The 24,261-nt window shown below is 43.7% G+C and overlaps 29 non-coding genes across 29 annotated transcripts; all 29 read left to right on the top strand.

The window, feature by feature from the left end:
- The first annotated feature begins 1,430 nt into the window (after positions 1-1,430).
- TRNAA-UGC (transfer RNA alanine (anticodon UGC)) lies at positions 1,431-1,502 on the top strand. Its single transcript has one exon. It is a non-coding gene; the product is annotated as a tRNA-Ala (tRNA).
- Positions 1,503-1,775: 273 nt separating this feature from the next.
- Positions 1,776-1,847, top strand: TRNAA-UGC (transfer RNA alanine (anticodon UGC)). The gene has a single exon. It is a non-coding gene; the product is annotated as a tRNA-Ala (tRNA).
- Positions 1,848-2,121: 274 nt separating this feature from the next.
- TRNAA-UGC (transfer RNA alanine (anticodon UGC)) lies at positions 2,122-2,193 on the top strand. Its single transcript has one exon. It is a non-coding gene; the product is annotated as a tRNA-Ala (tRNA).
- Positions 2,194-2,467: 274 nt separating this feature from the next.
- On the top strand, positions 2,468-2,539 carry TRNAA-UGC (transfer RNA alanine (anticodon UGC)). The gene has a single exon. It is a non-coding gene; the product is annotated as a tRNA-Ala (tRNA).
- Positions 2,540-2,810: 271 nt separating this feature from the next.
- Positions 2,811-2,882, top strand: TRNAE-UUC (transfer RNA glutamic acid (anticodon UUC)). Its single transcript has one exon. It is a non-coding gene; the product is annotated as a tRNA-Glu (tRNA).
- Positions 2,883-15,326: 12,444 nt separating this feature from the next.
- Positions 15,327-15,398, top strand: TRNAA-UGC (transfer RNA alanine (anticodon UGC)). Its single transcript has one exon. It is a non-coding gene; the product is annotated as a tRNA-Ala (tRNA).
- Positions 15,399-15,671: 273 nt separating this feature from the next.
- Positions 15,672-15,743, top strand: TRNAA-UGC (transfer RNA alanine (anticodon UGC)). Its single transcript has one exon. It is a non-coding gene; the product is annotated as a tRNA-Ala (tRNA).
- A 274-nt stretch (positions 15,744-16,017) lies between these two features.
- TRNAA-UGC (transfer RNA alanine (anticodon UGC)) lies at positions 16,018-16,089 on the top strand. The gene has a single exon. It is a non-coding gene; the product is annotated as a tRNA-Ala (tRNA).
- Positions 16,090-16,709: 620 nt separating this feature from the next.
- Positions 16,710-16,781, top strand: TRNAA-UGC (transfer RNA alanine (anticodon UGC)). Its single transcript has one exon. It is a non-coding gene; the product is annotated as a tRNA-Ala (tRNA).
- A 274-nt stretch (positions 16,782-17,055) lies between these two features.
- On the top strand, positions 17,056-17,127 carry TRNAA-UGC (transfer RNA alanine (anticodon UGC)). Its single transcript has one exon. It is a non-coding gene; the product is annotated as a tRNA-Ala (tRNA).
- A 274-nt stretch (positions 17,128-17,401) lies between these two features.
- Positions 17,402-17,473, top strand: TRNAA-UGC (transfer RNA alanine (anticodon UGC)). Its single transcript has one exon. It is a non-coding gene; the product is annotated as a tRNA-Ala (tRNA).
- A 273-nt stretch (positions 17,474-17,746) lies between these two features.
- On the top strand, positions 17,747-17,818 carry TRNAA-UGC (transfer RNA alanine (anticodon UGC)). Its single transcript has one exon. It is a non-coding gene; the product is annotated as a tRNA-Ala (tRNA).
- Positions 17,819-18,092: 274 nt separating this feature from the next.
- Positions 18,093-18,164, top strand: TRNAA-UGC (transfer RNA alanine (anticodon UGC)). The gene has a single exon. It is a non-coding gene; the product is annotated as a tRNA-Ala (tRNA).
- A 274-nt stretch (positions 18,165-18,438) lies between these two features.
- Positions 18,439-18,510, top strand: TRNAA-UGC (transfer RNA alanine (anticodon UGC)). The gene has a single exon. It is a non-coding gene; the product is annotated as a tRNA-Ala (tRNA).
- A 274-nt stretch (positions 18,511-18,784) lies between these two features.
- TRNAA-UGC (transfer RNA alanine (anticodon UGC)) lies at positions 18,785-18,856 on the top strand. Its single transcript has one exon. It is a non-coding gene; the product is annotated as a tRNA-Ala (tRNA).
- A 273-nt stretch (positions 18,857-19,129) lies between these two features.
- On the top strand, positions 19,130-19,201 carry TRNAA-UGC (transfer RNA alanine (anticodon UGC)). Its single transcript has one exon. It is a non-coding gene; the product is annotated as a tRNA-Ala (tRNA).
- A 274-nt stretch (positions 19,202-19,475) lies between these two features.
- On the top strand, positions 19,476-19,547 carry TRNAA-UGC (transfer RNA alanine (anticodon UGC)). Its single transcript has one exon. It is a non-coding gene; the product is annotated as a tRNA-Ala (tRNA).
- A 274-nt stretch (positions 19,548-19,821) lies between these two features.
- Positions 19,822-19,893, top strand: TRNAA-UGC (transfer RNA alanine (anticodon UGC)). The gene has a single exon. It is a non-coding gene; the product is annotated as a tRNA-Ala (tRNA).
- A 274-nt stretch (positions 19,894-20,167) lies between these two features.
- On the top strand, positions 20,168-20,239 carry TRNAA-UGC (transfer RNA alanine (anticodon UGC)). The gene has a single exon. It is a non-coding gene; the product is annotated as a tRNA-Ala (tRNA).
- A 274-nt stretch (positions 20,240-20,513) lies between these two features.
- On the top strand, positions 20,514-20,585 carry TRNAA-UGC (transfer RNA alanine (anticodon UGC)). Its single transcript has one exon. It is a non-coding gene; the product is annotated as a tRNA-Ala (tRNA).
- A 619-nt stretch (positions 20,586-21,204) lies between these two features.
- On the top strand, positions 21,205-21,276 carry TRNAA-UGC (transfer RNA alanine (anticodon UGC)). Its single transcript has one exon. It is a non-coding gene; the product is annotated as a tRNA-Ala (tRNA).
- Positions 21,277-21,550: 274 nt separating this feature from the next.
- Positions 21,551-21,622, top strand: TRNAA-UGC (transfer RNA alanine (anticodon UGC)). The gene has a single exon. It is a non-coding gene; the product is annotated as a tRNA-Ala (tRNA).
- Positions 21,623-21,896: 274 nt separating this feature from the next.
- On the top strand, positions 21,897-21,968 carry TRNAA-UGC (transfer RNA alanine (anticodon UGC)). The gene has a single exon. It is a non-coding gene; the product is annotated as a tRNA-Ala (tRNA).
- A 274-nt stretch (positions 21,969-22,242) lies between these two features.
- On the top strand, positions 22,243-22,314 carry TRNAA-UGC (transfer RNA alanine (anticodon UGC)). The gene has a single exon. It is a non-coding gene; the product is annotated as a tRNA-Ala (tRNA).
- A 274-nt stretch (positions 22,315-22,588) lies between these two features.
- Positions 22,589-22,660, top strand: TRNAA-UGC (transfer RNA alanine (anticodon UGC)). Its single transcript has one exon. It is a non-coding gene; the product is annotated as a tRNA-Ala (tRNA).
- Positions 22,661-22,934: 274 nt separating this feature from the next.
- On the top strand, positions 22,935-23,006 carry TRNAA-UGC (transfer RNA alanine (anticodon UGC)). Its single transcript has one exon. It is a non-coding gene; the product is annotated as a tRNA-Ala (tRNA).
- Positions 23,007-23,280: 274 nt separating this feature from the next.
- Positions 23,281-23,352, top strand: TRNAA-UGC (transfer RNA alanine (anticodon UGC)). Its single transcript has one exon. It is a non-coding gene; the product is annotated as a tRNA-Ala (tRNA).
- A 273-nt stretch (positions 23,353-23,625) lies between these two features.
- Positions 23,626-23,697, top strand: TRNAS-UGA (transfer RNA serine (anticodon UGA)). The gene has a single exon. It is a non-coding gene; the product is annotated as a tRNA-Ser (tRNA).
- A 273-nt stretch (positions 23,698-23,970) lies between these two features.
- Positions 23,971-24,042, top strand: TRNAA-UGC (transfer RNA alanine (anticodon UGC)). The gene has a single exon. It is a non-coding gene; the product is annotated as a tRNA-Ala (tRNA).
- The last annotated feature ends 219 nt before the right edge of the window (positions 24,043-24,261 follow it).

Raw genomic sequence — 24,261 nt, 5'->3', positions numbered from 1 at the left:
AAACCTTGACGGTAACCTACTAATGTGGATAGAATGCTTTCTCACTAACAGATCACAATTCGTTACTGCCAACTGTCATAATTCTCCGTTTCGCGAAGTTCATTCTGGCGTTCCGCAAGGGTCCGTCTTAGGTCCCTTGTTGTTTCTCATTTATATTAATGACCTGTCATCAGTTGTATCATCAAAAATTCATCTATTTGCTGACGACTGTGTTATTTTTCGAGAAATTACTACCGATAATGACATTAATATATTGCAGTCTGACCTTAACGCTATATCTAACTGGTGTGATAAATGGTTAATGGACCTAAACATTAAAAAGTGTAAAATCATGCGTGTATCAAGAAGTTGCACTACTTCACCTATTTACTATCTTAATAACATTCCTTTGGATTCTGTTAACTCTTATAAGTATCTTGGAGTTCACATAACAACTAACCTCAACTGGACAACTCATATTGAATACATCATTATCAATGCTAACCGCATGCTTGGCTATTTACGACGTAACTTTTTTAACGCTCCACATGGTTTAAAACTGCTACTTTATAAAACACTAATACGCTCTAAACTAGAATATGCTACAGCCGTGTGGGACCCTACCTATAATAACCTGGTAACTTCCCTTGAACTTGTTCAGAATAACTCCGTTCGTTTTATATTGTCCAATTATAACAGAACCGCTAGCATTTCAACCATGAAAACTTCACTTGCACTTCCTTCCTTAGCATCTCGCAGAAAAGTCTCCCGTCTAACTCTATTTCACAAGATCTACCATCATCCCATCTTGCATGCCCAACTACTACTTCGCCCACAGCACATTTCCCACCGCATTGACCACCATCACAAAGTAGGCATCCCTTCATGCAACACAAAAACTTTTTTCAATTCTTTTTTGCCTCGCACATCAAAGGAGTGGAACAGACTTCCCGGTGACATTGTTGCTATTACTGATAACAATTTGTTCCGTGATTCTTTAGCTAACATTGTGTAATAAGTTCTTTTTTTGTGTTTTGTTGCAACAGCTAACATTGTATATTTAGGCTTGTTGTTGTATTACCTAACATGTATTATTATACAGCATATTAACAAACATTGTGCTCTTTCAAATTTATTTGTACGATTTAACCGTATTCACTGCTTTTTTTGTTAAATTCAATATTTTATTGTAAATAACCCACCCCCCTCTGTAATGCCATTTGGCCCTGAGGGTAAAATAAATAAAAAAATAAAAAAAAATAATAATAAATAAAAAACAGCGCTGCCATTTTCTTTGACTATAGAGATAAGCGGCTTTCCTCAATGATGAAAAAACTGCATCATGCAGCAATGACGAGATGATTTTGTTTATTTCAACTATTGAATTACTTTATTGTTAGAACAAGCTGATGAGCACCAAGAAACTCGTTAATGAGTGCTCCAGATGTAACGGGGGTGTAGCTCAGTGGTAGAGTGCTCGCTTTGCATGTGAGAAGTCCCGGGTTCCATTTCCGGCACCTCCAAAGCGCTTCGACTTTAGCGGTATCTTTTTTGATTGCCTGTTGTAATACTACGGCACCACGAGTTACCGGTGCGCATATCATGAAATACATTTCATCGGACAGCGCTGCCATTTTCTTTGACTATAGAGATAAGCGGCTTTCCTCAATGATGAAAAAACTGTATCAGGTACCAATGACGAGATGATTTTGTTTATTTCAACTATTGAATTATTTTATTGTTAGAACAAGCTGATGAGCACCAAGAAACTCGTTAATGAGTGATCTAAATGTAACGGGGGTGTAGCTCAGTGGTAGAGCGCTCGCTTTGCATGTGAGAAGTCCCGGGTTCCATTTCCGGCACCTCCAAAGCGCTCTCGACTTTAGCGGTATCTTTTTTGATTGCCTGTTGTAATACTACGGCACCACGAGTTACCGGTGCGCATATCATGAAATACATTTCATCGAACAGCGCTGCCATTTTCTTTGACTATAGAGATAAGCGGCTTTCCTCAATGATGAAAAAACTGTATCAGGCACCAATGACGAGATGATTTTGTTTATTTCAACTATTGAATTATTTTATTGTTAGAACAAGCTGATGAGCACCAAGAAACTCGTTAATGGGTGCTCCAGATGTAACGGGGGTGTAGCTCAGTGGTAGAGCGCTCGCTTTGCATGTGAGAAGTCCCGGGTTCAATCCCCGGCACCTCCAAAGCGCTCTCGACTTTAGCGGTATCTTTTTTGATTGCCTGTTGTAATACTACGGCACCACGAGTTACCGGTGCGCATATCATGAAATACAATTCATCAAACAGCACTGCCATTTTCTTTGACTATACAAATATGCGGCTTTCCTCAATGATGAAAAAACTGTATCAGGCAGCAATTACGAGATGATTTTGTTTATTTCTACTATTGAATAATTTTATTGTTAGAACAAGCTGATGAGCTCCAACAAACTCATTAATGAGTGCTCCAGATGTAACGGGGGTGTAGCTCAGTGGTAGAGTGCTCGCTTTGCATGTGAGAAGTCCCGGGTTCAAGCCCCGGCACCTCTAAATCGCTCTCGACTTTAGCGGTATCTTTTTTCATTGCCTGTTGTAATACTACGGCACCACGAGTTACCGGTGCGCATATCATGAAATACATTTCATCGAACAGCGCTGCCATTTTCTTTGACTATAGAAATATGCGGCTTTCCTTAATAAAAAAACTGCATCAGGCGGCAATGACGAGATGATTTTGTTTATTTGAACTAATTGAACAGTTCATTGTTAGAACAAGCTGATGAGCACCAAGAAACTCGTTAATGAGTGCTCCAGATGTAACGGGGGTGTAGCTCAGTGGTAGAGTGCTCGCTTTTCGTGTGAGAAGTCCCGGGTTCAAGCCCCGGCACCTCCAAATCGCTCTCGACTTTAGCGGTATCTTTTTTATTGCCTGTTGTAATACTACGGCACCACGAGTTACCGGTGCGCATATCCTAAAGCACACGTTCTCGAACATCGCTGCCATTTTCTTTGACCACAGAAATAGGCGGCTTTCCTCGAAGACTAAAAACTGTGTCAGGCAGCAATGACGAGATCATTTTCTTTTATATTTGGACTAATGATTTATTTTATAGTTAGAACAAGCTGATTAGTACCAAGAAACGCGTTAATGAGTGCCCAGACGTAACAAGGGTGTAGCTCAGTGGTAGAGCGCTCGCTTCGCATGTAATAAGCCCCGTGTTCAAACCGCAACACCGCTAAAGCGCTCACGACTTTAGCGGTATCTTTTTATGGTGTGTTGCAATACTACGGTACAATAACCAACCAGTGCGCAGATCATAAAGTACATGTTCTCGAATATCGCTGCCATTTTCTTTGACCACAGAAATAGGCGGCTTTCCTCGAAGACTAAAAACTGTATCAGGCAGCAATGACGAGATAATTTTGTTTTATATTTAGACTAATGATTTATTTTATTGTTAAATCTAGCTGATTAGCACCAAGAAACGCGTTAATTAGCGCTCCAGACGTAACAAGGGTGTAGCTCAGTGGTAGAGCGCTCGCTTTTCATGTGATAAGTCCCGGGTTTAAACCTCGGCACCTACAAAGTGCTCTCGACTTTTGGCGGTATCACTTTAAGGTGTGTTTTAATACTCTGTTACCATGAATTACCAGTGCACTGATCACAAAGTACATGTTCTCGAACATCGCTGCCATTTTCTTTGACCACAGAAATAGGCGGCTTTCCTCGAAGACTAAAAACTGTGTCAGGCAGCAATGACGAGATCATTTTCTTTTATATTTGGACTAATGATTTATTTTATTGTTAGAACAAGCTGATTAGTACCAAGAAACGCGTTAATGAGTGCCTAGACGTAACAATGGTGTAGCTCAGTTGTAGAGCGCTCGCTTCGCATGTGATAAGCCCCGTGTTCAAACCGCAACACCGCTAAAGCGCTCACGACTTTAGCGGTATCTTTTTATGGTGTGTTGCAATACTACGGTACAATAACCAACCAGTGCGCAGATCATAAAGTACATGTTCTCGAACATCGCTGCCATTTTCTTTGACCATATAAACAGGCCGCTTTCCTCAATGACTAAAAACTGTGTCAGGCAACTGTGACGAGATGATTTTGTTTGATATATCAACTAATGATTTATTGTATTGTTAGCACAAGCTGATTAGCTCCAAGAAACGCGTTAATGAGCGCTCCAGACGTAACAAGTGTGTAGCTCAGTGGTAGAGCGCTGGCTTTGCATGTGAGAATTCCCGGGTTCGAACCCCAGCACCTCCAAAGCGCTCTCGACTTTAGCGGTATCTTTTTTATTTCCTATTGTAATACTACGGCACCACGAGTTACCGGGGCGCATATCATTAGGTACATCTATTTGAACAGCGCTGCCATTTTCTTTGATCCTAAAAGTACGCGGCTTTCCTCATTGATAAAAAAACTATCAGGCATCAATGACGAGATGAATTTGTTTATTTCAAAAAATGATTTATTTTATTGTTAGAACAAGCTGATGAGCACAAAGAAACTCGTTATTGAGTGCTCCAGATGTAACGGGGGGTAGCTCAGTGGTAGAGCATCGCTTTGCATGTAAGAAGTTCAGGGTTCAAACCCGGCACCTCCAAAACGCTCTCGACTTAAGCGTTAGCTTCTTTTTTTTTGCGTGTTGTAATACTACGGCATCATGTGTTACCAGTGCGCATATCATAAAGTACATCCAATCGAACATCGCTGCCTATTTATTTGACCATAGAAATATTCGGCTTCCCTCAAGTACGAAAAAAAAAACTATCAGGCAGCAATGACAAAATGATTTTGTTAAATTTCAAATAAAGTTATTGTATTCTTAGAACAAGCTGATGAGCACCAAGAAGCTTGTTATTGAGTGCTCCAGACGTAACGGGGGTGTGGTTCAGGATGAAATACGAAGACGACGTTGTGAACGGTCGCTTTTTTCATGTTCTCCGCTTCGAAGGATTTATCCGCCATGGGCTGAGGTGCTGCTCAGGCTTCAGACAGCGGCAACGACTACCCTGTTGTATTTCCTCGCCTTCCCACCGGTAAGCTCGTTGAGGACTGTGTTTTTCTACATACGGACTTAGCAGCTCGCCCTTACCGTGTTCAAGATTTCAGAGATGCTTTTCGGGACATCATTGACCTAAAGGAAATTAGCTCCATTGGTCAATTTCAAATGTCTCATGTTTGGATGGTCACATGCAAGTCAACGCGGACGAAAATGAACTTGGTCACAGGAGGCGAAGTTTCCGTAAAAGTCGTCGATGCCTTGTTATTGACCCACGGAAGTGAAGGTTAAGCGTATCTGGCTCCCTGAGTGTTTAGAGGACGCCTATGTTTGCGAGGCACTGCAAGCTTTTGGGAAGGTCAAGAGTTATCACAGGAAAGCTGGAAAGTAGCGGACATATTGAACAAATGCGGACGCTAAATAGGAATGTTGTTTTGTCCCTTGCTGATGGAGTTCGCGTTGCTGATATACCTCCTATTCTTGTTGTCTGCGGAGTGCAAAGCCTCGTCCTGATACCTGGCCACCTAAAACTTTGCCTTCGGTGCAGTAAGGTTTGACACATCTGTTGAAACTGCAGGACCCCTCGCTGTGACAACTGTCGACGCTTCGGTCATCCGGTCGAGGATTGTGTTATGACATACGCCAACAAGCTGTGATAGCGCGCACAACAGCCAGATGATAGCCTACAAGGGCAGATTATGGATGCCACCGAGGTTGTGGACGCAACGGAGACACACCGTCAATTTCAGATGCTGCGGGCTCTACCACAAAGAATCCAGAAGAGGAAAAAAGTCACTCATTGTTGACACAGTTGAAACTTCTGCGTGCAAAGAGCCAAGTGAATCATGCAAGCAGCATACTGTTGTGACTAGCGCCCGAGCTGACGAGGGAGAGGCGCTCTTTCGATCTTCAAACAAGGAGCCGACTGGCCGGCTGCCTACGACCGCCAGGCATTGTCCCTCCTAGCCGGAGGGTGAGACGTCGTGTCGCCACGACGCCGTAAGCCGTTCGGGAGACGACAACGAGTACAGCATCTTCCGTGGAAGAGACTGCGGCGGCCGCCGCAAATTGCCTCGCTAATTAAGCGAGCAGTTCGGCGAACTCTTTGATGTATGCTGTCGTGAGCTTGGGACCCCTCGACCAGTGGCACACACACGACGAGGAGAAGCCCCGCTGGCGCCACCTTGGATTGCAGTGATCATGGCTCAATAATGGACGTTCACGTGGGCCTTGCATGCTCGCCCCCTTCACCTGTTGTGTGTGATCTGTGATTCAACAGTAGCATCTGCACGTGTTCCCTGGTCTAGGGATCTGGGGAGAACATACCCTTTATAATGAGCCACCCGGCTCATTCGAAGGAGTGACATGTAGAGGAACGCCAGATTCGAGAGCTCACCATGTAAGAAAGAGCTCGTCATGTACGACAGCTCACCTTGTATATGTTGTAAAGAAACCCTCATCAAGTCTCCCTTCCCCCTGCCTCGAAAACTTCATCCCGGATCTTTAGTGCCTGCAAACCCCGGTCGCCACAATACCCAAATTGGCACCATACAACCTTTGGCACAGTTCCTATGAAGAGTGCTGTTGCGCTGACCCATAAAGATGCCGGAGAACCGCCACTACAAGAAAGACACTCCGGGCTGGATCCCGCAGAAAGTTCTTCACCTGTTTGCGGTGCAGCTCCGCAGCAGCTTTTTCGTCATGGTGCAGTGTCAGAAGATGATATGCAGATCTCTATGAATTCAGCAATACCGAATGTCGCGCATCGTACAGCTCGGATTCAAGCAAAGGTAGTGACCCGGCGTCTGTGACTAGAAAGTAACGCCGTCGCTGAAAGTTCATGCCCGAGGGGAAGTGTCGCCGATCCCGATCTAGGAGGCCTGGTGGGGGTTAACTGGAAGCCTCAGCGCCAACTCTTGAGACGGAAGAAGTAAGACGATAAGTGCATTGGAAGGTAGTCACCATTGCGCAGTCTGAGTGACTCATCTGTGCTACCTTGAACGTACGCGGCCTTAGATCTTCGTAGAAACAGGCACTGCTTTGTAGACTTCTGAATCGCGAGCGTCTCGACTTTGTCGCCATCCAAGAGACCAAGATCGAGAGCGAGGAAGAGATGGAGAAGGCCCTGCGGCCTTTTCTTTCTCAGTATAATGTGTGTGTTTCACATGCAAAAGCTCTATCCGTGGGCTGTTGGTTGTTTCTGAGGAAGAGCCGACCATATTCAGCAATCAGCACTAGTGTTGATGAAGTAAGCAGGTATATATGCTGTGATTTTTTGTTGTGAGGAGTGCCATGGCGAATTATCAATCTATATGAATTCAATTAGGTTCCTTAACGACTTGAATCGTTTGAAAAAGCGCGTAATTTAATTGACGTCGACAGATGTACGGTACTTATGGGAGGTTTTAACTGCGTATGTGAAGCTATTGATCGTAATAATCATCTTGGAAAGAGAGAAAGCGGTGGCGAGCTTTTATCCGGTATTGTAGATTAAGCAGGACTAATTGACATCAGTCTCTCGAATCGGGCAATGGCATATACAAGAGTACTGGGCAGCTCTCCTGCTCGCCTTGACCGGATTTACGTGTCCTCATCACTCCTATCTCGTAAATTGTTTTGCAGCATCGAAGCTGTATCATATTCAAACCATTGTATTGTCATAGCGCAAATTGGTGAAAATCGTCAAAAACAATTCTGTCCCCAGTGGGCCCTTTTTAAAGGAATGCGAAGCTCCTCTGTGATCAGGAATTCATGAATCGCGTCCAGATGGCATTGAGGCAATCTTTTTCGATTGGTTTTCATATCTTCGCTGCTTGGGAGCTTTTTAAACAAGAAGTTCGTGCTATAGCTTTAGAGATCGGGGCTGTTAAGTCTTTCTATAGTAAAAAGGGTGAAAAGACATTTCTTAAAAGTCTTTGCAACCTTTATGAGATGGAATTTGAAACGCCGGAAAAGTACATCAAGGACAATGAGAATATTAGGTGCCAACTACTGGGATACGATGCTGCTCGCTACCAAAGGGCACGTATTATATCTCGGAACCAGTGCACCTGAAAATCTGAGCAACCGACGCGCCAAGCTTTACTTGATCAGCAACGTCATGCGATGTCCAAAAATATTCCAAACTTGTACTCTAACGATGTGCTCATAAAAGATAATAGAGACATTACTTTGGCGTTCGAAAAGTACTATAACAGTTTATTTAGCTCTCCCTCAGATGATCCTGACGCTCACCTCGAGACTAGTTTTGTTTTCTTGTGAACGCCTTGAAGAACAATTGTTGTGCACGCATTAATGGACCCATTACTATACAGGAAATTGAGCAAGGAATCGACAACTTGCCTTTATTGAAAACACTGGGCTCTGATGGCATCTCAGGCGAATTTTACAAAGCTTTCGGAAAAATGCTTGCTCCTATATTGATGGATATTTTTCAAATAAGTTATAACTTGGCTACACTCCCTAAATTTTCTTGCAAAAGTCACACTCTATCAATACAGAAAATAACTGAAAATGAAAAAATTCGCTCCGGCGAGGGCTACGGACCAATGTCGCTGTCAAACTTGGAAAACAAAATTTTCGCAGAAGTATTAACAAATAGGTTAAAATTTGCGATGTCAATCGTTAATGGGTCTCATCAGGCATGTGCAATCAGTGGTCAATCCGTACAAAAAAGTATACATGTTCCTTGTGCAGTGCTTCAATACTGTCATAGTTTTCAAAAACATCTTGCAATGCTACAGGTAAACCTTGAAAAGACCTTTGATCGTGTTTGTCAAATCTTTTTTCTCTTCACGAGCATGCCAATAATAAAAAGTTGTTCTTAAAGGCCTTAAACTATGCTATAATGAATGCTCAACTTGTCTGATAGTTATTGGTGAACTCTCCGAGCCTGTTTCTATTCGCTCTTCCGTAAAACAGAGGTGCCCGATGTCGCTTCTCCTATTTGCACTTTATATAGAAACACTGTGCTTAAGCATAACAGTCGAGTTTCATTCGTGGCTTCAGAATATTAGGGAGTTAGGTTTAAGTATTAGCTTAAGCAGACGATGTCGCATTTTTTGCACAGATAAGCCAAGTTTCAAAAATGTCGTATCTACTATTGCGAAGTTTTGTGTAGTATTAGGAGCTCGTTGAAATGCCTCTAAAAGTTTAGGACTGTTGTTTGGCTTGTGGGTTAGCACATCAAACCACTTTGCAAGGATTATTTGGACAAGAACTCCTCCAACATACATCGGTGTACGACTGCATGCATTTAGATTCAGCGCGCATTACTAGAAGGAATGCGTCTCTAAGATTGAACGACAGGCCGAGACATTTGTTCCCTATCGACTTGCAACAATTGGGAGAGCTGAAGCTTGCCATACTTTCCTTGCAACAAAGCATTAAAATGTATTGCAGCTCATTCATTGCGCAAAAATTTCTATACAACGCTTCCATCGGATTTTCGCTCGTTTCAAGACGCCTTCGACATTGAGCGCATGAGTCGTGACAACATATTCAATCCCGTTAGTGAGGGCGAGTTCGGAATAAAATACCTTTACCTATGGCAAATAGTGTCACGATTCTTCTTTTTTCGAAGCCTTTCTTATGCTGTTCTCCGTTCCTTCTTTCAGGTTACACTTGTTTATTACTTACCAGATTTATTGTTTCATCCAACTTTTCTGAATGCTCATGCTTGTGGGGATTCAGTTTACCTCGCAGTTCAGTTCCTTAAAGCTCGCTTTTCTGTAGAATACCTGTACACAGTATCGCGCAAGGTGCTGTATAAGGACCTACTGAGTACACTCTTCCCACCTCCATTGTACCGTTCACTCTAATCCAATCTTCCAGGCCACGATGTGTTGAAGCGAGTGCGCAAAATTTACATTCCACCGAATTCAAAAACATTCTTCTCTAAACTCCACTATGAAACATTGGCGGTAAACACATGGTCAGAAAGAAAAGGTATTTTCATTCCGTCTGTTAACTTCCGTCTATGTGATGTGTCGGAAACGATTGAACATTGCTTTTTTAGCTGCAAAGATGCCATACTGTTTTGGAATGTCCTCCAGCGAGCACTGAAAAAACGTTTCGTCATTAATTCTCACACACTACGTTATCTTCTGCCAGCAGCGCTTGATGAAGTACAATATGATATGTTTTTCCTCATGGGTATGCACAGCTTGTGGAACACACGAATGCAAGACCACAATGCAGAGCCCACCACCTCTTCAAGCGCACACTTCATTCAAATCTCTATCCACTTAAAAAACATTTACGACGAGCTAGACTTTAGACCGGACTGGTACTCCATCTTAGAGAACTGTTTGACTTCACCCCTCTTTTTGTATGCATAACACAATGTGAAGAACTTTCCGTGTGAGGAACCTGCACTGTGTTGGCCATTGAGTGTTTATGAGTAACGCTTGAGCGCTTATTTTCGCAATTTGATTGTACTGCTGCTTGCAGGATTTGTCTTCAATGCGCAAATACTTTAATAAATACCTTGCCAAAAAACAGGGGTGTAGCTGAGTCGTAGAGCACTCGCTTTGCATGTGTGAAGACCCAGGTTCAAATCCCAGCACCTCCGAAGTTCTCTCACTTTAGCGGTATATTTTTCATTGTGAGTTTTGTTAATACTGCACCATGACTTACCAGCGCGCATATCGTAAAGTACATCTAATCGAACATCGCTGCCTATTTATTTGACCATAGAAATATGCGGCTTCCCCCAATTACGAAAAAAACTGTATCGGGCAGCGACGATGAGTAATTTGGTTAATTTCAAATAAAGAGTTATTGTAATCTTAGAACAAGCTGATGAGCACTAATAAACTCGTTATTGAGTGCTCCAGACGTAACGGAGGTGTAGTTCAGGGGCAGAAAAACAAAGCCGACGTTCTGAACGGTCGCTTTGTTCATGTTCTCCGCTTTGAAGGATTTATCGGCCATGAGCGGAGGTGCTGCTCAGGCTTCAGCCAGCGGCAACGACTACCGTGTTGTACTTCCTCGCCTTCCCAACGGTAAGCTCGTTGTGGACTCTGTTTTTCTACATACGGACTTAGCAGGTCACCCTTACCGGGTTCAAGATTTCAGAGATGCTTTTCGTGACATCATTGACTTGAAGAAAATGAGCTCTATTGCTCAATTTCAGATGTCTCGTGTTTGGATTGTCACATGCAAGTCAACACTGACGAAAACAAAGTTGGTCACAAGAGGCGAAGTTTCCGTCAAAAGTCGTCGATGCCTTGTTATTGACCCACAGAAGTGAAGGTTAAGCATACGTGGCTCCCTGAACGCTTAGAGAACGCCTTGGTTCGCGAGGCACTGCAAGCTTTTGGGAAGGTCAAGTCAATATCATAAGAAAGCTGGAAAGTTGCGGACATGGAACAAATGCGGACGCTAAATAGGGATGTTGTTTTGTCTCTTGCCGATGGAGCTCGTGTTGCTGATATTCCTCATATTCTTGTTGTCTACGGAAAACAAAGCCTCGTCCTAATACCTGACCACCCGCCACTTTGCCTTCGGTGCAGTAAGGTTGGACACATCCGTCGAAACTGCAGGACTACTCGCTGTGACAACTGTCGACGCTTCGGTCATTCGGCCGAGGATTGTGTTAGGACATACGCCAACAAGCTACGACAGCGCACACAACAGCCAGATGATAGCCTACAAGAGCAGATTATGGATGCCACTGAGGTTCTGGACGCAACGGGAGACACACCGTCAATTTTAGATGCTGCGGGCTCTACGACAAGAATCCAGAAGAGGAAAGCAAGTCACTCGCTGTTGACACAGTTGAAACTTCTGCGTGCAAATAGCCAAGTGAATCATACAGGCAGCATACTGTTGTGACTGGCACCCGAGCTGATGAGGGAGCGGCGCTCTTTGGATCTTCAAACAAGTAGCCGTCCGGCCAGCTGCCTACGACCGCCCGCATTGTCCCTCCTAGCCGGAGGGCGAGACGTCGTGTCGCCACGACGCCGTGAGCCGTTCGGGAGACGACAACGAGTACAGCACCTTTCTTGGAAGAGACCGCGGTGGCTGCCGCAATTCGCCTCGCTAATTAAGCGAGCAGTTCGGCGGACCCTTAGATGTATGCTGTCCTGAGCTTGGGACCCCTCGACCAGCGGCACAAAAACGACGAGGAGGAGCCCCGCTGGCGGCACATTGGATTGCAGTGATCACGGCTCAATATTGGACGTTCACGTGGGCCATGCATGCTCGTCCGCCTCAACTGTTGTGTGTGATCTGTGATTGGACAGTAGCGTCTGCACGTGTTTCCTGATCTAGTGATCTGGTGAGAACATACCCTTTATAATGAGCCACCCGCCTCATTCGAAGGAGTGCCATGTGGAGAAATGCCACATTCGAGAGCTCACCATGTAAGAAAGAGCTCGTCATGTACGACTGCTGTAAATAAACCCTCATGAAGTCTCTCTTCCTCCTACCTCGAAAACTTTATCCCTGACCTCCGGTGCCTTCAACCCCGGTCGCAACAATACCGAAATGGCTCCGCACAACCTCTAGCACAGTTCCTATGAAGAGTGCTGTTGCGCTGACCCATAAAGATGCCTGAGAACCACCAGTACAATAAAGAGACTCTGGGCTGGATCCCGCATAAAATTCTTCAAGTGCTTGCGCCGCAGCTCCGCAGCAGCTTTTACGTCATGGTGCAGTGTCAGAAGATGATATGCAGATCTGTATGGATGCAGCAATACCGAAGCGTCGCGCACCGTACAGCTCGGATTCCAGCAAAGGGAGTGACGCAGCGTCTGTGACTAGGAAGTCACGCCGTTGCCGAAAGTCCATGCCCGAGGGGATGTGTCGCTGATCCCGATTAGGAGGCCGGGTGGGGGTTAACTGGAAGCCTCAGCGCCAGCGCTTGGGACGGATCACGTGGGACGATAAGCGCATTGGAAGGTAGTCACCATGGCGCAGTCTGAGTGACTCATCTGTGCTACCTTGAACGTACGCGGTTTTAGATCTGCGCAGATACAGGCACAGCTCCGTAGACTTCTCAATCGGAAGCGTCTCGACTTTGTCACCATCCAAGCGACCAAGATCGAGAGCGAGGAAAAGATGGAGAAGGCCCTGCGGCCTTTTCTGTCTCAGTTTATTGTGTGTGTCTCACATGCTAAAGGTTTATCTGCGGGCTGTTGATTGTTTCTGAGAAAAAGCCTACCCAGTTCAGCATTCTGCACTAGTGTTGATGAAGTAAGCAGGTACAAATGCTGTGATTTTTTGTTTCGAGGAGTGCCACGGCCAATAATCAAACTGTATGCGTTTATTAAGGTTCCGAAACAATTCGAATGGTTTGAAAAGTGCCTAATGTATTTGACGTTGACAGATGCACGGTACTTATGGCAGATTTCAACTGCGAATGTGAAGCTATTGATCGTAATAATCGTCTTGGAAAGAGAGGAGTGTCGAACTTTTATCCGGTATTGTAGATAATGCAGGACTAAGTGACATCGGTGTTTCGAATCGGGCAACGGCCTATACAAGAGTACAGGGCAGTTCTCATGCTCGCCTTGACCGGATTTACGTGTCCTCATCACTCCTATCTCGTAAATTGTTTTGCAGCATCGAAGCTGTATCATATTCAAACCATTGTATTGTCATAGCGCAAATTGGTGAAAATCGTCAAAAACAATTCTGTCCCCAGTGGGCCCTTTTTAAAAGGAATGCGAAGCTCCTCTGTGATCAGGAATTCATGAATCGCGTCCAGATGGCATTGAGGCAATCTTTTTCGATTGGTTTTCATATCTTCGCTGCTTGGGAGCTTTTTAAACAAAAAGTTCACTCCATAGCTTCAGAAATTGGGGCTGTTAAGTCTTTCTATAGAAAGAATGATGTAAAGATACTTGTTAAAAGTCTTTGCAATCTTTATGAGATGGAATGCGAAATGCCGGGAAAGTACATCAAAGATATTGAGAATATTAAGTGCCAACTACAGAGATATGATAATGCTCGCTACCAAAGGGCATGTATTAGATCTCGGAACTAGCGCACCTTAAAATCTGAGCAACCGATGCGCCAAGCTTTACTTGATGAGCAACGCCTAGTGAAAACACCGGGCCCTGATGGCATCTCAGGCGGATTTTACAAAGCTTTCAAAAAAAATGCAAATACTGCCACGATTCTTCTTTTTCGAAAGATTTCTCATCTTGTTCTCTGTTCCTTTTTGCAGGTTACACTTGTTCATTACACACCAGATTTATTTCTTTTATTAAACTTCTCTGAACGCCCATGCTTGGGGGATTCATGCAGGAAGTTTATATCGCAGTTCAATTTCTTAAAGCTCGCTTTCCTGTAGAATACCTGTACACAGTATCGTGCAAAGTGGTGCATAAGTATCTACTGAGTGCAGTGTTCCCATCACTGTGTTACCGCTCACTGTACTCCAATCTTTGAGGCCACGATGTGTTGAAGCGAATGCGCGAAATGTACATTCCACCGAGTTCAATAACATTCTTCTCAAACTCAACTCTGAAATATAGGTAGTAAACACATGGTTAAAAAAAGAGAATTTTCATTGCGTCTGTTAACAGCCGTCTATGATGTGCCGGATACGAATGAACATTGCTTTGTTAGCTGCTAAGATACTATACTGTTTTGGGATGTTCTTTAGCGAGCATTGAAAAAACGTTTCGTCAATAATTCTCTCACAATACGTTATTTTCTACCAGCAGCGCTTGATGAAGTAGTATATGACATGTTTTATGTCATGGCTATTCACAGCTTGTGGAAGACAAGAATGCAAGACCGCAATGCAGAGCCCACCACCTCTTAAAGCCCACACTTCATTCTTATGGCTATCTACCTCAAAAACATTTACGACGAGCTAGGATTTAGACCGGACTGGTACCCCATCTTAGAGAACTGTTTGACTTCACCCCTTTTTTGTTTGCATGACATGATGTGAAGAACTCTCCATGTCAGGAACCCACACTGTGTTGGCCATTGAGTGTTTATGAGTAACGCTTGAGCGCTTATTTTCGCGATTTGATTGTACTGCTGTTCACGTACTGTTCACGTGCTGTTCACGATTGTACTGATGTTCTAAAGTTCTCTCGACTTTAGCGGTATCTTTTTTTATTGCCTGTTGTAATACTACGGCACCACGAGTTACCGGTGCGCATAACATGAAATACATTTCATCGAACAGCGCTGCCATTTTCTTTGACTATAGAAATATGCGGCTTTCCTTAATGATGAAAAAACTGCATCAGGCGGCAATGACATGATTTTGTTTATTTCAACTAATTGATTGATTTATTGTTAGAACAAGTTGATGAGCACCAAGAAACTCGTTAATGAGTGCTCCAGATGTAACGGGGGTGTAGCTCAGTGGTAGAGTGCTCGCTTTGCATGTGAGAAGTCCCGGGTTCAAGCCCCGGCACCTCCAAATCGCTCTCGACTTTAGCGGTATCTTTTTTATTGCCTGTTGTAATACTACGGCACCACGAGTTACCGGTGCGCATATCATGAAATACATTTCATCGAACAGCGCTGCCATTTTCTTTGGCTATAGAAATATGCGGCTTTCCTTAATGATGAAAAAACTGCATCAGGCGGCAATGACGAGATGATTTTGTTTATTTGAACTAATTGATTAATTCATTGTTAGAACAAGCTGATGAGCACTAAGAAACTCGTTAATGAGTGCTCCAGATGTAACGGGGTTGTAGCTCAGTGGTAGAGTGCTCGCTTTGCATGTGAGAAGTCCCGGGTTCAAGCCCCGGCACCTCCAAATCGCTCTCGACTTTAGCGGTATCTTTTTTTCTTGCCTGTTGTAATACTACGGCACCACGAGTTACCGGTGCGCATATCATGAAATACATTTCATCGAACAGCGCTGCCATTTTCTTTGACTATAGAAATATGCGGCTTTCCTTAATGATGAAAAAACTGCATCAGGCGGCAATGACGAGATGATTTTGTTTATTTCAACTAATTGATTGATTTATTGTTAGAACAAGCTGATGAGCACCAAGAAACTCGTTAATGAGTGCTCCAGATGTAACGGGGGTGTAGCTCAGTGGTAGAGTGCTCGCTTTGCATGTGAGAAGTCCCGGGTTCAAGCCCCGGCACCTCCAAAGCGCTCTCGACTTTAGCGGTATCTTTTTTTATTGCCTGTTGTAATACTACGGCACCACGAGTTACCGGTGCGCATAACATGAAATACACTTCATCAAACAGCGCTGCCACTTTCTTTGACTATAGAAATATGCGGCTTTCCTTAATGATGAAAAAACTGCATCATGCAGCAATGACAAGATGATTTTGTTTATTTCAACTATTGAATTATTTTATTGATAGAACAAGCTGATGAGCACCAAGAAACTCGTTAATGAGTGCTCCAAATGTAACGGGGGTGTAGCTCAGTGGTAGAGCGCTCGCTTTGCATGTGAGAAGTCTCGGGTTCCATTTCCGGCACCTCCAAAGCGCTCTCGACTTTAGCGGTATCTTTTTTGATTGCCTGTTGTAATACTACGGCACCACGAGTTACCGGTGCGCATATCATGAAATACATTTCATCGAACAGCGCTGCCATTTTCTTTGACTATAGAGATAAGCGGCTTTCCTCAATGATGAAAAAACTGTATCAGGCGCCAATGACGAGATGATTTTGTTTATTTCAACAATTGAATTATTTTATTGTTAGAACAAGCTGATGAGCACCAAGAAACTCGTTAATGGGTGCTCCAGATGTAACGGGGGTGTAGCTCAGTGGTAGAGCGCTCGCTTTGCATGTGAGAAGTCCCGGGTTCAATCCCCGGCACCTCCAAAGCGCTCTCGACTTTAGCGGTATCTTTTTTGATTGCCTGTTGTAATACTACGGCACCTCGAGTTACCGGTGCGCATATCATGAAATACAATTCATCAAACAGCACTGCCATTTTCTTTGACTATACAAATATGCGGCTTTCCTCAATGATGAAAAAACTGTATCAGGCAGCAATTACGAGATGATTTTGTCTATTTTAACTACTGAATTATTTTATTGTTGGAACAAGCTGGTGAGCACCAAGAAACTCGTTAATGAGTGCTCCAAAAGTAACGGGGGTGTAGCTCAGTGGTAGAGCGCTCGCTTTGCATGTGAGAAGTCCCGGGTTCAATCCCCGGCACCTCCAAAGCGCTCTCGACTTTAGCGGTATCTTTTTTGATTGCCTGTTGTAATACTACGGCACCTCGAGTTACCGGTGCGCATATGATGAAATACATTTTATCGAACAGCACTGCCATTTTCTTTGACTATAGAAATATGCGGCTTTCCTCAATGATGAAAAAACTGCATCAGGCGGCAATGACGAGATGATTTTGTTTATTTCAACTAATTGATTAATTCATTGTTAGAACAAGCTGATGAGCACCAAGAAACTTGTTAATGAGTGCTCCAGATGTAACGGGGGTGTAGCTCAGTGGTACAGCGCTCGCTTTGCATGTGAGAAGTCCCGGGTTCAAACCCCGGCACCTCCAAATCGCTCTCGACTTTAGCGGATCTTTTTTGATTGCCTGTGTAAATACTACGGCACCACGAGTTACCGGTGCGCATAACATTAAATACATTTTGTTGAACAGCGCTGCCATTTTCTTTGACTAAAAAAATATGCGGCTTACCTCAATGATGAAAAAACTGTATCAGGGGGCAATGACGAGATGATTTTGTTTATTTCAACTAATTGAATAATTTATTGTTTGAACAAGCTGATGAGCACCAGGAAACTCGTTAATGAGTGCTCTAAAGGTAACGGAAGTGTAGCTCAGTGGTGGAGCACTCGCTTTGCATGTGAGAAGTCCCGGGTTCAAGCCCCGGCACCTCCGAATCGCTCTCGACTTTAGCGGTATCTTTTTTGATTGCCTGTTTTAATACTACGGCACCACGAGTTACTGGTGCGCATATCATGAAATACAATTCATCGAACAGCGCTGCCATTTTGTTTGACTATAGAAATATGCGGCTTTCCTCAATGATGAAAAAACTGCATCAGGCGGCAATGACGAGATGGTTTTGTTTATTTGCAATAATGTAATAATTCATTGTTAGAACAAGCTGATGAGCACCAAGAAACTCTTTAATGAGTGCTCCAGATGTAACGGGGGTGTAGCTCAGTGGTAGAGCGCTCGCTTTGCATGTGAGAAGTCCCGGGTTCAAGCCCCGGCACCTCCGAATCGCTCTCGACTTTAGCGGTATCTTTTTTTATTGCCTGTTTTAATACTACGGCACCACGAGTTACCGGTGTGCATATCATGAAATACATTTCATCGAACAGCGCTGCCTATTTCTTTGGCTATAGAAATATGCGGCTTTCCTCAATGATGAAAAAACTGTATCAGGCGGCAATGATGAGATGGTTTTGTTTATTTCAACTAATTGATTAATTTATTGTTAGAACAAGCTGATGAGCACCAAGAAACTCTTTAATGAGTGCTCCAGATGTAACGGGGGTGTAGCTCAGTGGTAGAGCGCTCGCTTTGCATGTGAGAAGTCCCGGGTTCAAGCCCCGGCACCTCCGAATCGCTCTCGACTTTAGCGGTATCTTTTTTTATTGCCTGTTTTAATACTACGGCACCACGAGTTACTGGTGCGCATATCATGAAATACAATTCATCGAACAGCGCTGCCATTTTGTTTGACTATAGAAATATGCGGCTCTTCTCAATGATGAAAAAACTGCATCAGGCGGCAATGACGAGATGATTTTGTTTATTCGAACTAATTGATTAATTCAATGTTAGAACAAGCTGATGAGCACCAAGAAACTCGTTAATGAGTGCTGCAGATGTAACGGGGGTGTAGCTCAGTGGTAGAGTGCTCGCTTTGCATGTGAGAAGTACCGGGTTCAAGCCCCGGCACCTCCAAATTGCTCTCGACTTTAGCGGTATCTTTTTTATTGCCTGTTGTAATACTACGGCACCACGAGTTACCGGTGCGCATATCATGAAATACATTTCATCGAACAGCGCTGCGATTTTCTTTGTCTATAGAAATATGCGGCTTTCCTTGATGATGAAAAAACTGCACCAGGCGGCAATGACGAGATGATTTTGTTTATTTGAACTAATTGATTAATTCATTGTTAGAACAAGCTGATGAGCACCAAGAAACTTGTTAATGAGTGCTCCAGATGTAACGGGGGTGTAGCTCAGTGGTAGAGTGCTCGCTTTGCATGTGAGAAGTCCCGGGTTCAAGCCCCGGCACCTCCAAATCGCTCTCGACTTTAGCGGTATCTTTTTTTATTGCCTGTTGTAATACTACGGCACCACGAGTTACCGGTGCGCATATCATGAAATACATTTCATCGAACAGCGCTACCATTTTCTTTGACAATAGAAATATGCGGCTTTCCTTAATGATGAAAAAACTGCATCAGGCGGCAATGACGAGATGATTTTGTTTATTTCAACTAATTGATTTATTTATTGTTAGAACAAGCTGATGAGCACCAAGAAACTCGTTAATGAGTGCTCCAGATGTAACGGGGGTGTAGCTCAGTGGTAGAGCGCTCGCTTTGCATGTGAGAAGTCCCGGGTTCAAGCCCCGGCACCTCCAAAGCGCTCTCGCCTTTAGCGGTATCTTTTTTTATTGCCTGTGGTAATACTACGGCACCACGAGTTACCGGTGCGCATAACATGAAATACACTTCATCAAACAGCGCTGCCACTTTCTTTGACTATAGAAATATGCGGCTTTCCTTAATGATGAAAAAACTGCATCAGGTGGCAATGACGAGATGATTTTGTTTATTTCAACTAATTGATTGATTTATTGTTAGAACAAGCTGATGAGCACCAAGAAACTCGTTAATGAGTGCTCCAGATGTAACGGGGGTGTAGCTCAGTGGTAGAGTGCTCGCTTTGCATGTGAGAAGTCCCGGGTTCAAGCCCCGGCACCTCCAAATCGCTCTCGACTTTAGCGGTATCTTTTTTTATTGCCTGTTGTAATACTACGGCACCACGAGTTACTGGTGCGCATATCATGAAATACATTTCATCGAACAGCGCTGCCATTTTCTTTGACAATAGAAATATGCGGCTTTCCTTAATGATGAAAAAACTGCATCAGGCGGCAATGACGAGATGATTTTGTTTATTTCAACTAATTGATTGATTTATTGTTAGAACAAGCTGATGAGCACCAAGAAACTCGTTAATGAGTGCTCCAGATGTAATGGGGGTGTAGCTCAGTGGTAGAGTGCTCGCTTTGCATGTGAGAAGTCCCGGGTTCAAGCCCCGGCACCTCCAAAGCGCTCTCGCCTTTAGCGGTATCTTTTTTTATTGCCTGTGGTAATACTACGGCACCACGAGTTACCGGTGCGCATAACATGAAATACATTTCATCGAACAGCGCTGCCATTTTCTTTGACAATAGAAATATGCGGCTTTCCTTAATGATGAAAAAACTGCATCAGGCGGCAATGACGAGATGATTTTGTTTATTTCAACTAATTTATTGATTTATTGTTAGAACAAGCTGATGAGCACCAAGAAACTCGTTAATGAGTGCTCCAGATGTAACGGGGGTGTAGCTCAGTGGTAGAGTGCTCGCTTTGCATGTGAGAAGTCCCGGGTTCAAGCCCCGGCACCTCCAAAGCGCTCTCGCCTTTAGCGGTATCTTTTTTTATTGCCTGTTGTAATACTACGGCACCACGAGTTACCGGTGCGCATATCATGAAATACATTTCATCGAACAGCGCTGCCATTTTCTTTGACAATAGAAATATGCGGCTTTCCTTAATGATGAAAAAACTGCATCAGGCGGCAATGACGAGATGATTTTGTTTATTTCAACTAATTGATTGATTTATTGTTAGAACAAGCTGATGAGCACCAAAAAACTCGTTAATGAGTGCTCCAGATGTAACGGGGGTTAGCTCAGTGGTAGAGTGCTCGCTTTGCATGTGAGAAGTCCCGTGTTCAAGCCCCGGCACCTCCAAATCGCTCTCGACTTTAGCGGTATCTTTTTTTATTGCCTGTTGTAATACTACGGCACCACGAGTTACCGGTGCGCATAACATGAAATACATTTCATCGAACAGCGCTGCCATTTTCTTTGACAATAGAAATATGCGGCTTTCCTTAATGATGAAAAAACTGCATCAGGCGGCAATGACGAGATGATTTTGTTTATTTCAACTAATTGATTGATTTATTGTTAGAACAAGCTGATGAGCACCAAGAAACTCGTTAATGAGTGCTCCAGATGTAACGGGGGTGTAGCTCAGTGGTAGAGTGCTCGCTTTGCATGTGAGAAGTCCCGGGTTCAAGCCCCGGCACCTCCAAATCGCTCTCGCCTTTAGCGGTATCTTTTTTTATTGCCTGTTGTAATACTACGGCACCACGAGTTACCGGTGCGCATATCATGAAATACATTTCATCGAACAGCGCTGCCATTTTCTTTGACAATAGAAATATGCGGCTTTCCTTAATGATGAAAAAACTGCATCAGGCGGCAATGACGAGATGATTTTGTTTATTTCAACTAATTGATTGATTTATTGTTAGAACAAGCTGATGAGCACCAAGAAACTCGTTAATGAGTGCTCCAGATGTAACGGGGGTGTAGCTCAGTGGTAGAGTGCTCGCTTTGCATGTGAGAAGTCCCGGGTTCAAGCCCCGGCACCTCCAAATCGCTCTCGACTTTAGCGGTATCTTTTTTTATTGCCTGTTGTAATACTACGGCACCACGAGTTACCGGTGCGCATATCATGAAATACATTTCATCGAACAGCGCTGCCATTTTCTTTGACAATAGAAATATGCGGCTTTCCTTAATGATGAAAAAACTGCATCAGGCGGCAATGACGAGATGATTTTGTTTATTTCAACTAATTGATTGATTTATTGTTAGAACAAGCTGATGAGCACCAAGAAACTCGTTAATGAGTGCTCCAGATGTAACGGGGGTGTAGCTCAGTGGTAGAGTGCTCGCTTTGCATGTGAGAAGTCCCGGGTTCAAGCCCCGGCACCTCCAAAGCGCTCTCGCCTTTAGCGGTATCTATTTTTATTGCCTGTGGTAATACTACGGCACCACGAGTTACCGGTGCGCATAACATGAAATACATTTCATCGAACAGCGCTGCCATTTTCTTTGACAATAGAAATATGCGGCTTTCCTTAATGATGAAAAAACTGCATCAGGCGGCAATGACGAGATGATTTTGTTTATTTCAACTAATTGATTGATTTATTGTTAGAACAAGCTGATGAGCACCAAGAAACTCGTTAATGAGTGCTCCAGATGTAACGGGGGTGTAGCTCAGTGGTAGAGTGCTCGCTTTGCATGTGAGAAGTCCCGGGTTCAAGCCCCGGCACCTCCAAAGCGCTCTCGCCTTTAGCGGTATCTATTTTTATTGCCTGTGGTAATACTACGGCACCACGAGTTACCGGTGCGCATAACATGAAATACATTTCATCGAACAGCGCTGCCATTTTCTTTGACAATAGAAATATGCGGCTTTCCTTAATGATGAAAAAACTGCATCAGGCGGCAATGACGAGATGATTTTGTTTATTTCAACTAATTGATTGATTTATTGTTAGAACAAGCTGATGAGCACCAAGAAACTCGTTAATTAGTGCTCCAGATGTAACGGGGGTGTAGCTCAGTGTTAGAGTGCTCGCTTTGCATGTGAGAAGTCCCGGGTTCAAGCCCCGGCACCTCCAAATCGCTCTCGACTTTAGCGGTATCTTTTTTTATTGCCTGTTGTAATACTACGGCACCACGAGTTACCGGTGCGCATATCATGAAATACATTTCATCGAACAGCGCTGCCATTTTCTTTGACTATAGAAATATGCGGCTTTCCTTAATGATGAAAAAACTGCATCAGGCGGCAATGACGAGATGATTTTGTTTATTTCAACTAATTGATTGATTTATTGTTAGAACAAGCTGATGAGCACCAAGAAACTCGTTAATGAGTGCTCCAGATGTAACGGGGGTGTAGCTCAGTGGTAGAGTGCTCGCTTTGCATGTGAGAAGTCCCGGGTTCAAGCCCCGGCACCTCCAAAGCGCTCTCGCCTTTAGCGGTATCTTTTTTTATTGCCTGTTATAATACTACGGCACCACGAGTTACCGGTGCGCATATCATGAAATACATTTCATCGAACAGCGCTGCCATTTTCTTTGACAATAGAAATATGCGGCTTTCCTTAATGATGAAAAAACTGCATCAGGCGGCAATGACGAGATGATTTTGTTTATTTCAACTAATTGATTGATTTATTGTTAGAACAAGCTGATGAGCACCAAGAAACTCGTTAATGAGTGCTCCAGATGTAACGGGGGTGTAGCTCAGTGGTAGAGTGCTCGCTTTGCATGTGAGAAGTCCCGGGTTCAAGCCCCGGCACCTCCAAATCGCTCTCGACTTTAGCGGTATCTTTTTTTATTGCCTGTTGTAATACTACGGCACCACGAGTTACCGGTGCGCATATCATGAAATACATTTCATCGAACATGCTGCCATTTTCTTTGACAATAGAAATATGCGGCTTTCCTTAATGATGAAAAAACTGCATCAGGCGGCAATGACGAGATGATTTTGTTTATTTCAACTAATTGATTGATTTATTGTTAGAACAAGCTGATGAGCACCAAGAAACTCGTTAATGAGTGCTCCAGATGTAACGGGGGTGTAGCTCAGTGGTAGAGTGCTCGCTTTGAATGTGAGAAGTCCCGGGTTCAAGCCCCGGCACCTCCAAATCGCTCTCGACTTTAGCGGTATCTTTTTTATTGCCTGTTGTAATACTACGGCACCACGAGTTACCGGTGCGCATATCATGAAATACATTTCATCGAACAGCGCTGCCATTTTCTTTGACAATAGAAATATGCGGCTTTCCTTAATGATGAAAAAACTGCATCAGGCGGCAATGACGAGATGATTTTGTTTATTTCAACTAATTGATTGATTTATTGTTAGAACAAGCTGATGAGCACCAAGAAACTCGTTAATGAGTGCTCCAGATGTAACGGGGGTGTAGCTCAGTGGTAGAGTGCTCGCTTTGCATGTGAGAAGTCCCGGGTTCAAGCCCCGGCACCTCCAAAGCGCTCTCGCCTTTAGCGGTATCTATTTTTATTGCCTGTGGTAATACTACGGCACCACGAGTTACCGGTGCGCATAACATGAAATACATTTTATCGAACAGCGCTGCCATTTTCTTTGACAATAGAAATATGCGGCTTTCCTTAATGATGAAAAAACTGCATCAGGCGGCAATGACGAGATGATTTTGTTTATTTCAACTAATTGATTGATTTATTG

Source organism: Rhipicephalus microplus, chromosome 3 (genome assembly GCF_043290135.1).
Source record: "Rhipicephalus microplus isolate Deutch F79 chromosome 3, USDA_Rmic, whole genome shotgun sequence".
Taxonomy (NCBI): Eukaryota; Metazoa; Arthropoda; class Arachnida; order Ixodida; family Ixodidae; genus Rhipicephalus; species Rhipicephalus microplus.
Note: the sequence above shows the minus strand (reverse complement) of the source record. Positions and strands in the feature narration are given on the sequence as shown.